The sequence below is a fragment of the Maylandia zebra genome, linkage group LG4, assembly GCF_041146795.1.
Source record: "Maylandia zebra isolate NMK-2024a linkage group LG4, Mzebra_GT3a, whole genome shotgun sequence".
In the NCBI taxonomy this organism is placed as follows: Eukaryota; Metazoa; Chordata; class Actinopteri; order Cichliformes; family Cichlidae; genus Maylandia; species Maylandia zebra.
This window is the reverse complement of record NC_135170.1, coordinates 3,540,458-3,555,455: the sequence shown is the minus strand read 5'-3', so window position 1 is coordinate 3,555,455 and position 14,998 is coordinate 3,540,458.

Here is a 14,998-nt window from a genome sequence, read left to right as displayed (position 1 = left end):
TTGGCAGTTGTCAAACCAAAGAACGTGCATTACCGCCACCTATCCGGATTCTAAGACAATTACCCAAAATTCTTAGGACCAAATTCATTTGCCTGAATAAATGACAATATTACATTATTGGATACGTTTGCAGAAAGTCTCGTACACTTGAATCTGTGTCTACGCCACATGTTTATTCTTTGGCTATTTGGCGTATTATTTAAACTGTGATCAAAGCTGAGCGATGATATAAGTGACACATCTCTCCTGTTTCTTCTGTATCCATAATCCTAAGCAAAGGAATTTACTACTACTAATAATATCTTTATTGTCAAAAAAATCTGATGCAAAACTGATGCAACCCTATGACTGCAAACATCTTTAAAGGCCTTAAATATGTCTGTAAAAATACAACAGCAAATAAATAAATAAATAGAGTAGAAGGTCTATAACTATGCATAAAAGTCTCGAAAAAGTAACCTTAAAAATGTCTGACAAAAATCTGTACTTCTGTGTGCTTGCTGGTGGTACTTTGTAACCATAAACCCTTCTACAAGCCCTGAGTCATAACCTATGCCCTAATGCAGTGGTTCTTAACCTTGTTGGAGGTACTGAACCCCACCAGCTTCATATGCGCATTCACTGAACCCCTCTTTAGTGAAAAATAAAATGTGATTTTTTTTACTGGTGCACAAAATGAGCCATGCACGTCATGGCGGAGGCTCTGCCGAACCCCTGAGACTGAGTCACTGAACCCCTAGGGTTCGATCGAACCCAGGTTAAGAACCACTGCCCTAATGTGACAAGGACTGCCATAGAAATGTAACAACAAAAATTGTTGGGTTGCCACAGCCTGTGATTGGCTTGTTCCATTTCTCTTATGCATTTCTAGCTATTTTTTTAAAATTACATTTTATTCATTATTATTCAAATCAAATCAAAATTCACATGTTTACTTTGATAGGGCTAAAACCAATAATAAAGTTACAGACCGTGCTTATATCAAACATGTGTATACTTACTGCACTTGATGCATTTTAACCATATATAATATATATTACAGAATATGCAGAAACGCCTGCATACGTGTAAAGAAATGGCTTTGATTTTGCCACCCCATTTGATTTCCATGCCACCAGAAGAAAGTTTCTCTAGATCCGTTTTACAGTACAAAGCACCTTAAGGTGATTGTTGTTGTAATTTTGTGATATATAAATAAAATTTAATTGAAAAAAAATGGATTTTGTTTGTAAATATTCTAGAAAACCCTAACGAATGTTATTAGCTCACTATTCGCCTTGTACCGTTGCCCCACCCTGGAGCCAAGCCCCATGAGAGGGTGCCCGAGGGCGAGCGTCTGGTGGCCGGGCCTTAGTCCATGGTGCCTGGCAAGGCACAGCCCAAAAAAGGGACAAGGGCACATGTTCCTGCTGGCCCACCACCTGCAGGAGGTGCAGTAGGGTCGGGTGCATTGTGAGCCCAGCAGCTGCTAGGAGTGGAGATCCTGGCGGACCGATTCCCGGTGCCCCTGGTGAGAAGCAGCGGGCTTGGGTGGGTATCCTTGCTGCCTGTATGTTGGAGTTTCTTCCAGTGGATGAGAGGGTTCATTCCCTGTACCTCTGGGTCCTGGGTCCTGTTCATTGTCTGCGCTTATCCGCCGAGTGGTGGTTCAGAGTACCCAGCCTTCTTGGAGTCCCTGGGGGGGGTACTGGAGGGTGCTCCGCCTGGGGACTCTGTTGTCCTACTGGGAGATTTCAATGCTCACATGGGCAACGACAGCGAGACCTGGAGGGGCGTGATTGGGAGGAACGGCCTCCCGGATCTGAACCGGAGTGGTGTTTTGTTGTTGTCTTAGAAATGAACTTTTACAGCATGATTGGAATATTGTATATGAACAAAAAGAAGTTAATAAAGCTTATGAAGCATTTTTATGAACATTACTTGAGAAAAACTGTCCAGTAATTGAGATTAATAGGAAACACAACTATGCTGGAAGACCATGGATGACTAAAGGACTACAAAATGCCAGCAAAAATAAAAAAGAATACCCTATATATACCTATAAGCTCAATGTTTTTAAGAGCAGTGGAAGAGAAAGAGATTTATGACATGGTTAGAGGACTTAAGAACAAAACCAGTACAGACTGGAATGATATTGATATGGTAACGGTAAAGACAGTTATTGATGGTGTTGTAAAACCATTAAAATATATATTCAACTTGTCTTTTCAAAAATGAGTTTTTCCACAAAAAATGAAAGTTGCTAAAGTTATTCCCATTTACAAAACAGGTGAAAAGTATCATTTTACAAACTATAGACCAGTGTCAATACTCTCCCAGTTCTCTAAGATACTGGAAAAACTTTTCATAAAAAGATTTGACAGTTTTGTGGAAAAATATGAATTAATGACAGATAGTCAGTATGGGTTCAGAAACAACAGATCAACAGCTTTGGCACTGATAGATTTAATGGAAGAGATAACAGAACGTGTGGATAATAAGAGGTATGCGCTCGGAGTTTTCTTAGATCTAAAGAAGGCGTTTGATACTGTTAATCATGAAATTCTATTAAAAAAATGGAAAGGTGTGGTTTTAAGGGGAGTGGTTTTGGAATGGTTAAAAAGCTATGTAGGGAATAGGCAACAATATGTACAAATAAATGAATATAAATCTAATTTGATGCATATTGCTTGTGGAGTAGCTCAAGGTTCAGTATTGGGTAGTAGTTAAAAAAATGATCAAATTATAGCAGAGAAATGTGTAGGAAAGGCAGCTTTGAGAACATGCCCTGCTGGATCTGCAGCTCCACTGCACAGACATCGATTAAACCTGCCTAATAACACACATGCAATGAAAATCAGCTTCTTATCTTTCATCAGTGTTACATAGTGTAAATTTAACACACTTAAAGCCTGAAGTTGAGGAATAACTCAGGGGAGTTTCATGACAATAGAGTGACTTTTGTGAAAAGGAAAAAGATAAGCCAGTGATTAAAAGCCTAAAGTAGTTTTAGAATAGTGAACTGGAAGTGCTCTCGTGCTGATTGAGCAAAAGAAGTGATTACGGTAAAAATAAAAATAATTTAATCATGTGGTAATGTTTAAATATGCATTTCTCTTGTCAAGGCAACTTCTTGAGATATGACTCAGTATGCAAATGAGTTGAATGAGTGGTGACAAAAAAAAAAGAAGGATTGAAGTTTCCTGTCGGGCCGTGTGAGTGCAAAGAAACATGTCTGTGACTGCGTGAGCAGAATTGCTTGGTAAAATATATAATGGTAACATACAGGATAATTAAATAGAGTGGTCAGGTCTGTGACTAAGTGCAGTCGTGCAGATCTGAAGAAGAAATTTCTAATTTAGTGATGACACATTGTTATAACGTGTTTAGAAAGTGCTTAATGGGAATATTACTGTTGTGCAAACTGCGCGGCTTTTAACAAGATTTTCTGTGTATTTCGCAGGTGAAATTATATCAGTTGACCTCAGACTGTCAGGACGCTGAAGAACCGAGGCCAACCACTGAGATATGAGGTGGGGAAAATTAATTAACAAATGAATGAGCTCATGTTGCTGAGGGTGGAGAATCTGATTATTTGCGTGGGAGTCTCCACTATCAGCAATATCTGGTGTGAATGCGTGTGAGTGAATGTGATGGACTGATGATGTGGACTAAAGTTTTGACTGACTTGACACTGAGACCAAGACTGGACCAAGGTTAGGATGAATAAATGTTGACAAACAATTCACCATGTCGGGAAGAGAAGGGTGGATGCTTTACTTTGCTATGTTTTGCTTTGCCAAGAGCAGGAGGAGAAGAGAGACCAGAAGGGAAGAGTGTAGTTTCACATGAGGGTGGAGCTGCAGACTTAACCCTGGGGCTGCTAACTTTGGGTTGCTGATGTTTGCTTTAAGGAAATTCTGTTTTATTGACTGGGCTTAGATTATGGTATCACATTATATTGTTGGGAAAATGCCAAATGCTAAAGGGGAGAAAATTTCTGATATTACTCAGATTACCATTAACAAAAGCAGGCCACTGTATAAGTCAGTTAAATTTTATAGAGTGAAATAGTCAGAACCAAAGCAATATTTAGGAGTTATATAGGGGATTGGTAGACTTTTCACATTAAGAATAGAGTTATGGGGGACTTCCGGTGTCATGGTGGCGAGAGTAGCAGCATAAACAGGAGCTCCTGCATCGATAGCTAAAATAATCCGCAATTCAAGAATACAATTCATTAAAAGCGACTTTCCCTTCAAGAATAATGAGCGGAGATAAAAATAAGAAGGGACGAGCCCCGGGCCAAAGCTTAGAAACGCGACTTGAGAGTAAGACATATGAAACACGCTCCGAGCAAGAGGGCGAGAAGATGGCGGCGGTGGCCGCAACATCAGCGCTAGGCCCCCTCAGACAACTGGTGAGTGAAGAAGTGGCGGAGGGCATGCAAGACCTCAAGGCAGAGATGAAGAAGGAGCTATCGCTCGTGAGAACAAGTTTAAAAGAGGACATGAAAGCCCAAATGAGCAAGTTAACACACGAGATAAATCAACAGGTTACCGCCGCCACAAGCAGGATCGAGGAGGTGGGGAAACGTCTGGAAGAAATGGAAAGAAACATGGTAGGGAAGGAGAAATGGGACATTGGAGTGAGGGATGCCATTGTTACATTACATTACACCAGTTTTAGAATCGCTGCATTGGCTCCCTGTGTGTTTCAGGATCGATTTTAAAGTTCTTTTATTGGTTTTTAAATGTCTTAATGGTCTTGGGCCTTCTTATCTCTCAGATCTGCTTTTACCATACGAACCCTCGCGGACCCTGAGGTCCTCTGGTACTGGCCTTTTGATTGTCAGGACACATACTCACGGAGAGGCAGCGTTTCAGTGGTATGGTCCTCGTCTGTGGAACAGCCTGCCGGAGGAGCTCAGGGCCGCAGAGAACGTACATGTTTTTAAGAACAGGCTCAAGACCCACCTTTTTAATTTAGCTTTTACTTAGCGTTTATTTATTTTATGCTTATTTATTCTATCCTGTTATTCTATTATTAATTTAGACTTTACCTAATATTTATTGATTTTATTCTTATTCATTTTTTAATCTTCTTACTCTATTTATATTTATATTTATATTGTATCCTGTTCTTATTTATTTTTATCATTTTACCCTGTATATATCCTATTGTGTCATATCTCCAGTGTTTCCTCAGAGGGCGCTCTCTGCACCGGGGCTGTGATCGACTGTGGCTGCTGGGTCTCTGGGGGTCCTCTCAGCCTGGCTGGGGGGCTCCTTGGCCTCCCTCCTGCTGTGTGCCCAGCCTGGAGGCTGCGGTCTGTGACCGGCTCCCGGTGCAGACGGCTCCCTGTGATAGTGTTTCCTCACTTGGCCCAGCCCAATTTTTACTCTTTAAGTGTGCTCGTGTGTGTGTGTGTGTGTGTGTGTGTGTGGGGGGGGGGGGGGGGGGGGATATGTGTGTATTCACATCATTTATGTTAATGAGAGTGTGGGGAGTGAGTTGGAGGGTGGGGTGGGCTGTTTTTAACTATGTAAAGCACTTTGTGCTACATTGTTTTTTGTATGAAAAGTGCTTTATAAATAAAGATTGATTGATTGATTGATTGTTCAGCTGCTGGATAACCAGAGGCAGCTCCAAGAGAAGGTTACGGATTTGGAGGGGCGCTCACGCCGTAATAACATACGGATATATGGCCTCCCTGAGAACATAGAAGGCACCTCCATGCTAAGGTATGATGATATCGGAGTTGGGGGACGGTGTGGACTTGGGCAGCGAGAAGAACCTAGGGATAGAGAGAGCTCACCGGGCGCTGGGAGTGCAGCCGCTGCCGGGGGCGCCCCCTCGATCAACAGTGGTGCGCTTCTTAAAGTTCAATATTAAAGAACAAATCCTACGCGCTGCATGGAAGAAGCCGGTATATATAAAGGAGAAACGGATTTTCTTTGATCACGACTATGCCGAAAACATACAAATGAAGAGAAAAGAGTATGGCCCGGTTAAAAAAGTACTTAAAGAAAACGCCATCCGGTTCCAGACCCCGCTCGCTAAAATGCGGGTTCATTTTGACTCGGGAATGGTCCTATACAATAGCGCGGAGGAAGCTGCGGCGGATCTAAGAAGACGCGGATACACGGTGGGACCGGTGGCCACAAGAAAGCCCAAAGGCATTACGGCGGAGATGATCAGCAGTATCCTACCGACAAGCGTGGTTGGGCCGCGGCGCGCCGGGAATACAGCTGATCTACGCGGGAGCGCACGGGAAAAGCTGAAGGTTTTCCAGCACACGGAGGACGTCGGTACGGAGGAGTAACACCTGTGCCCCACCCACCCCGTTTCGCTGTTAAGATGAACATAAGACCAACGGAACAACAGGTGCGCCGGGCTGCTGATCATTACAGGGGGGTATATGGTTGGATGGCCTCCTCCCCTGGCCGTGATGGAATATGGCACGTCGATCCCCCTTTGATCATAGAGTGGTGAGGGTCCGATGCAGGTGACTCACATGTTTTTTTTTTTTTTAGTTTCCCTTTTTCTTTTAAAATAGGGAACGAGAGGGGCCCCACACTGTGGCATTTCCCCCAGACTGAGAGGAGAGAAAAAAAACCTCTCTTATGGAAGACCTGGTTTATTTGTCTTTGTTCATGTGTGTTTATTATGTGTTCTGAGGGCTGGGAGTATTGTTATGTTGGTGCGGGAAAATAAGTTGGAAATACATAGAACATATGCGGTATTATAAGGTATTGTCTTTGAATGTAAATGGTATAAAGAATCCCATTAAGAGGAGTAAGATAGTTTCAAAGCTAAAAAGGGAAAAAATTGATATTGCATTTCTACAAGAAACGCATCTATCAAAGGAAGAACATGAGAAGTGGAAGAGAATGGGATTCAAAAATATCTATTATGCCTCACATAGATCTGGCAAAAAAAGAGGAGTGACCATTCTGATACCGAACAAGGTTGGTTTTGAGTTTACTGGAGAACATAAAGATAAAGAGGGAAGATTTGTGTTGGTGAAAGGGAAAATGGAACAGGAAGACGTCACGCTGTGTAATATATATGCACCCCCTGGTAGTAGTACAGGGTTCTTTAAGGAGATATTCAGTCTTACTGCCGCAGAAAGTGTTGGCACATGTATATGTGCAGGAGATTTTAATTTACTTCTCCATCCAAAATGGGATACAACTAGCCGAGACCGGCGGGGAACTAAATTAGAGAAACAAGTAAAAACAATGTTGTCTGAGTTGGGGCTTATAGATATATGGAGATATTTACACAAACATGAACGCAAATTTACATTTTATTCAGCGAGACATGATATGTACTCGAGGATTGATTATTTCCTTACTTTTAGTAAAGATCTCCACAGAGTGAAGGATTGTATAATAGGACAAAGAGATTTATCTGATCATTCGGGACTAACTATGAAGATTGGGTTTAAAGCTAGCCCCAAAAACACCTTATGGAGGCTTAACACAGGTCTGTTAAATAATGACTTGTTTAAAAGAGAAATGGGACAGGAGTTAAAAACATATTTAGAACTCAATGACAATGGAACAGTTAATCCTACGATTTTATGGGATGCGGCTAAGGCATACCTTAGGGGTAAAATTATTGCAAAATGTGCAGTCCTAAAGAAGGTGAGAGCAAAAAAGCTGTCAGATTTACAGGAAAATTTGGGAAAATTGGAACAATTGCACACCGTTACAAGGTGCCCCCAGGTATTGGAGCAGATGAGGCCGGTTAAACAGGAGATCCACAAAATTTTAAGTGAGGAAATTGAAAAAAAATAAAAATATAATAGACAACGGTGGTATGAGGCAGGACCCAAAGCTGCTAGGCTATTATCATGGAGTCTCAGGAGGCAACAACAGGAGAACACTATTCATAAAGTTCGAAATTTAAAAACAAATAAGATAACTAATAAACTCGAAGAAATTCAGAGAGCATTTGAAGAATATTACGCTGAGGTATACACACAACTGGATAAAGCAGATGAGCATAAGATTCAGAATTTCTCATCCAGCCTAGATCTACCATTTATAGGTAAGCAGCAGAATGAAAAACTCGTCAGAGAAATATCAGCAGAAGAGATTAACATTGGGATCTCAAAACTCCAGACTTTTAAAGCCCCAGGATGTGATGGATTTCCACCAGAGTGGTATAGGCAGATGAGGGAACCCTTAATCCCGCTACTAAAGGCCTCTTTTAATTACTCTCTGAGTGGGGGGGGCGCTCCCACCATCGTGGCGGGAGGCGTATATCTCTGTCATACCAAAAGCAGGGAAGGATAAAACTGACCCCAGAGGTTATAGACCTATTAGCGTGTTAAATATAGACTATAAACTATTTGCCGCGATTTTGGCTAGGAGGTTGAGTACATTGATGCCCATGCTGGAGGATCAAACAGGCTTCATTGGTAACAGACAAACACACGATAATATCAGAAGGGCCATTCATATTATTGACCAGATACTTAAAGGGAAAACTGGAACAGTTCTCATTGGGCTTGATGCGGAAAAGGCATACGATACAGTCGGGTGGGAATTTCTGCTTCATGTGTTGAAGAGATTTGGGCTATGTGACAGGTTTATTCAGTGTATAAGAATGATTTATATGTCTCCAACAGCGAGGATCAAAGTTAATGGAAGCCTCTCAAATTGGATAACACTACAACGTGGCTGCAGGCAGGGCTGCCCGTTGAGCCCGCTGCTCTTTAACCTTTTCATTGAGCCGTTGGCTCAATGCATCAGAGAAGATACTCGATTGGAGGGGGTTACAACAGGGAATGTGGAAAATAAAATTTGCTTGTATGCAGACGATGTGCTGGTAGCGCTAGGAAACCCGGAAGAGGGAATTCCTCTGCTTATGGAAACACTGGAAGAATATGGCAGACTGTCTGGTTAGAGACTGAACATTCAAAAAACTCAAATCTTGACATTCTTCTTTAACCCCTCAAGACAATTGGTAGCAAGATATAGATTCGGATGGCATCAATCTCAAATGGAGTATTTGGGGATCCTGCTGAGAAAAGACCTTGCATTGTTATATGAAGTTAATTATAATCGGGTGAACAAGAAGATATATGAAGATCTGGAGAGGTGGTTCTGCGCCTCCTCGATCTAGGCAGCAGAGTTAGAGTGATAAAGATAAATATCCTCCCAAAGCTGCTATATTTGTTTGCAGCACTTCCAGTTGAGGTTCCAGCAAAACAATTTAGGGAGTGGGATATGCATTGCTCAAGATTCATATGGGGAAATAAAAGGCCGAGAGTGAGATATGCAACATTGCAGCTGCCTGGTGAGTGGGGGGGCATGGCTCTACCGTGCTTTGAGGATTACTATCTGGCAGCCCAGATCAGACCTCTAGTGTGCTGGTGTAACTCTAAGTTTGAGGCAAAATGGAAGCACATTGAGCTTTCTTTGATGGATTTCCCAATACAGTCTGTTCTGGGGTCCCTTGAGAGTTTGCCACAGGCATATCAGATGCAAAATTTCTGTGTAAGTTTTTCCCTGAAAAAATGGGCGGATGTGATTAAAAATTTTGGTCTTAATAGGGAAATAGGGTTGCTGGGATGGCCAGCGTATCTCCCACGCTTCCTTCCAACATTGTTAGACCATAAATTCAGGGAGTGGTCCAGGCATGGAATCACTGCAATCTGTAAGATGGGGAGCTGATCAATTTTGAGGACGTGTCAGATTTACGAGATCGGCAGGGAAGATTTTTATCGTTACCTGCAGGTTCGGAGCTTCTTCCGGAAGGAAATTAGAATGCTTGACGCAGATGCTAGTGGGGTGATCCGAATATTTATGGATGCTTATGGTGAGAACATTATAAGAGGTACTATAGGCAAAATATACAGAAGTTTTACAGCCATGAAAAAGACCTCAACAAGATATGTCAGTCATCGATGGGAAAAAGAAGCAGGTATAACTATCTCAGAGGGAGATTGGTTGCGGATGTGGAAGAATGTGTTGTCTACCACAAATTCTTTAACATGGCGAGATTTTGGATGGAAGAATTTAATTAGATTCTTCATCACACCAAAGCAGAAATCCGAAATAAGTGGTTCAGGCGCTTGATGCTGGAGGGAGAGCGGGGAGGTCGCTGCAGGTTGCTTCCATGTCTTCTGGTCATGCCCTAAACTGAAGACCTTTTGGGAGGAGATTAAACAAATGGTGATGGATGTGCTGGAAGTAACACTGGACTTCTCCTTTAGTACCATGTACCTTGGGAATATCCCTGAGGATATAAATAACAGAGACTCATACTTACTGAAAATAGTTATGGTTGCATGCAAAAAGGCAATTACTAAGTGTTGGTTACAGACAAGCCCCCCCACACGGAAGCTGGTCATAGACATTATTAACACAATTCATCATATGGAACTGATTACCCTCTCACTGCGGCTACAGAAGGAGAAAGGAGAGAGACTTTGGGAACGATGGGATCGTTATACGTCAAGAGACTAGAAACTGATACCTCTGTGATGCAGAGGGACAGCTATGAATTTGTTTGAATGGAACATGCACCTGTGTAATATGTAGTATGTGTAAGTAAAACAAGGCGTTGTGTATTTTGGAATATGTGAACATATGTGACTGTGTTGGTTTCCCTTGCCCTCTTTAGTTCTGTATGTAAAATAAGATGAAAATCAATAAAGAGAAAGTATTAATAAAAAGAATAGAGTTATGGAATAACAAACACTGGTCCAGGGGACCGAGGGTTTTTCCCTTTAAAACAGTAAATTATTAAAAGAGCACAATCGGTAAGGGTATGTGATACGAGGTGGTACTGGAGGGAAACAGGAGCAAAGTAAGGAAAGTAAAACACATTTTGGTTAGCTCTGATAAAGTCAAAATTAAAAGAAGTACCATGACACGCAGAGGATCGAGGTGAAATTAAAAAGGTATGGAAATTTTGTATGAAGCACATGACTGATAACTGTTTTAAGTTTTGTTTCTTATAACACAGATTGGATCATAAGTGGGGAAAACTGAGTTTCAAATGTGAAGTTCAGGTTAACACACAGGTTTGTTTCTAGGCAGTTCCGAGGATGCAGGCTCTGGATGGAGCCAGGAGTTCAAAAGATTTAACATGATACTTAAACTGATTTTATTCCTTAACACAGGTTTGCAGGCAAATATACTCGAGAGGAGAATTGCTGAGGTGTTCTGAGAAATAATATGATTAACCTTTTTCTTTTCTTTTAATTTCCTAATTGTGGTTTTGTTCGACACATGGAAATGTGTCAAAAAGGGTGAGTTTTAGGTCTAATGTGGAACAATGGATTATATGATCATTTTATGACTTTTTGTGTGTTTGATAATTTAAGTATGGTAAAACTTAGGCAGAAATCATTATTTTCATGTTTAAACCAAAGGATTAGAATAAACTGAATCCTTTTTAGAAGATAAAATGCCGGTGTTCATAGGAAGCTGAATACCACACTCAAGGGGAAACTGTGGGGCGGCAGCTTGAATAAAACATATCCTTTGGTGAAGGGAGGGAAGATGTTAGGATTGAAAATGTTTGATTTCTTTTGGATTTCTAGAATAAGCGTTTATTATCATTTTTCATACACACATTGCAATTGTGCTCATAGGAGTTCCCACTCAGTCTTGTGAAGGTCATAAGCTTTGTTCAGTGTGACTGTCTGGATTGAAATATCGTAGGAAAGGGATTTAGAGTGCTTAGGGGTGAATGCAAACATGCTTACAGACACAGACATGACGTGGACCTATTTCTAGGGTAGAGGTGAGACATATTTTTCTTGTAACTGCATTTGTGCCTGTAAAAATAACAGTTTTGTACAAGACGTGCTCGAGATGTTCCAGAGATAAGGGTGAAGAGAGCAATGACAGAAAACAACTGGAGCGGAGGCGGGGAAATTGTCTCTTTAAGTGTGTTAAAGGTTATCAAAAAAGGAACTGTGGCGACTGTCGCTAACTGTAACTTTTTGCATGTTAGGTATCTGCTTGAAGCAAAAAGGGGCGTAAACCCTGATAGACAAAAACCATTTGAAGTGTACTTTCTAGTGGAGATCTATGCTGATATGGTGATGGTGTATATCTTCCCCTGGGTGTGTCGAATAAAATTAAAAGCGTCGGTTACACACATAAAGAACATGGAGATTAAATACATATAAAGGATAGAGCCCAGAACATGATAGTTTAAACTAACTTAGGACAATTTAGATAACAATTGATGAACTTATTAGGATATTGAGGCGTAGCAGAGAGAGGTGTTTTCGTTTTCTGTCCTTTACAGAAGAAGGAGCAGATTCCAGAACCACAGCAAAACTACGAAGGGGTTGGCGAGAATCCAGGAAGGATCAGTCTGAACGGATCGGGCCAAGAGAGAGGGACACGGATGTGACCCAAAAGAAGCACAGAGAAACCTCTCAGAAGAGCAGTTGTTTAGATTGCAAAGAAGATCAAAAACTTGTTACACAGAGGTTATAATGTGAGCATAAAGTAATGAAGAGTAATGAGAGGGACTTTAGTAATAGTTTGTAGGATTTTTATGTTATGTAAGTTGCCCAAAAACAGTGTTAAGGCCGGATATGCGCTACCCGTTAAAGGGGGTGAAGAAAGCAGGAGTACATTTTTGAAAGAGGAAAGAGTGACAAAAGTGATGTAGGACCTTTTACCAGAAAAATCTAATTATATCTGTTTTTAGTTCACAGTAGTTATTGAGGGAGTCAGTTAATTAGGTTAACTAATAAAATTAGTTAAAAAGGGGGTATGTCACAAAATAAATATATATTCTTAGTGCTTATTTTCTGATTATATTGTTTTATGTATTTTAATAAGAGAGGCCTTTGGAAACCAAGCCCAGACGAGACAAAAACTAGGTCAGAGGGTGACAGGTCGCCCTGGCAACAGACTTTAGAAAGGGGAAGTTTAGTGCAGAGCTGTAGAGGAAATCAGACACAAAAAGAAAGAGGAACTGAGTGTGTGTGACGTGCTGCAGAAATATAACCATGCTGGCTGAATGCAGTAGTCTTTGTGTGTTCAGGCCTCCAGAAATGTAAAATAAAGATAATTTTTTAAACTTTGACCACTCTGAGTCCAATCTTTTTCTGCCGCCAAAAGAATTCAAAAGAACTGAATTTAATGCTACTATCTTGAACCGAAAATCCAAACAAAATAATAACAATTGTCTTTTCTATTGTTTATTGCACAAATAAAACATTGTACCAAAAAATATGTCCGTAAAAATTCCCAAAGCCCAATTATATTTAGGTTTATAAGTCCTTCAGTATATAGGCTCTCAGGAAGAGATACAGTTCAATGGATTCATCTGCTGTGCTTGGTGGAAGTAAGAAGTTCTCTGACGTTATAAGGCAACACAAGCTGAAAACGGCTTCATCACAGGTATAAGGTCCTCTCTGTTGGCCTTCTTGCTTACAAGCATCCACTGCCTCCCGAGAAACCTCTTTCAGATGATCCTGTCCTCCAATGAGATGAGGGATGGTGTACATGAGAATCGGACGCCCACTTGGAGCAACTGCATTTCTGCTTCTATGTGTGGGTGTTCCACATATGTGCAACTTGCTGCAGCTCTTCCTGTTAAATATTAAAAATTAAAAATCTCATATCAGTAAAAGAACACATTTCTCTGGGCTCAACATGTTACCCAAAAGCACCACACAGTGACAGTCAGAAAAACAGAGTTTATCAAAAATACTCAACAACAAGAATAACAGTGGTAGACACGTGATACTGTGGAAAATTTAAAGTAATTATTAAACGTGAATTGTTTTAGACATTTTATGTTTCTGGCCAGTGAAATATGCATTTTTTTCACATCCTGAACGCAGTGATAATAATAGGGATGGTGCATGGTGGGTGTTAAAGCAAACTTTTTATTCTCTCTCCATGTCTCTCTTTCTCTCTAACACACACACACACACACACACACACACACACACACACACACACACACACACACACACACACACACACACACAATGACTCATTAAAAGAATATAAACATGGTTACATACCTCGATGACGTTCAGGCATGTAAACAATATGAGCTGCTTGTCCAAAAAACATCCAGAAAAGCAGTCATTGTCTTTTAGTTCCTGGAGACGATTTATCCAGTGCTGAGCATGATGTCGTCTCAGAAAGGCCCACCAGCTTTCAATACGCTGATTGTGATTGCTGGATCCAGTAATAAAACAGTTTCTGACGTTCGGATCCATAGTCCATCGCAAGAATCGTTGCATCTCGGCCATTATGACATTTTCTGTTCCCAAATCAGAGCGAATCCTAGCAGGTGTTCCCATCCTCTTTTCAACTTCTGCTATGAAATAGCCAGCAATGACTTTGGGATCATTGTTTGTTGAATAGGCATGAAGCCAAATCATAACTCTTGAAAAACCACCAATAGCTCCATTTATACAGATTCCAAAAGGCTTCAGTTTGCCATAGGAGTCAATATGCCACATGAAATTTGGTCCAGGATTTGTTATATACATCGCATAAGGGCCAAGATATTTCAGTAAATGTCTCACAGTACTCTGCGCGACAACATAACCTGCCTGAATGCAGTTCAGGTGGTGTAGTTTGTATCCATGGAGCCTCCCGTGTTCCTCCAGTTGATCAATAAGAAATCCTGCTACCTCAATTGGATCGGACTCATTCTTTCTCCTGTACAGTCCCATGCGTTTTAGGTTTCTTCTAAGTGTCCGCATGCTTATCACAATACTGTCCAAACTGCTCAATAACAGCAAAATCTCCCCATGCATCAATCCAAGCATAAAATAGAACTTAATTCATTCCAATAAACGAGCCATTTTCTCGCACTCTGATCTGCACTGTCACCCACTTCACTGTTTTATGGTAATATATCATGTTCGAACAATACAATATGTTATAACGTGAAAACTTTATACGTTCGTACAATATAATATTTATATTGTATGAACGTGATATTATGTTGTTCAAACGTGAAAAGTATCTTGTTAGAACAATAAACTTTTCACGTTATAACGTGA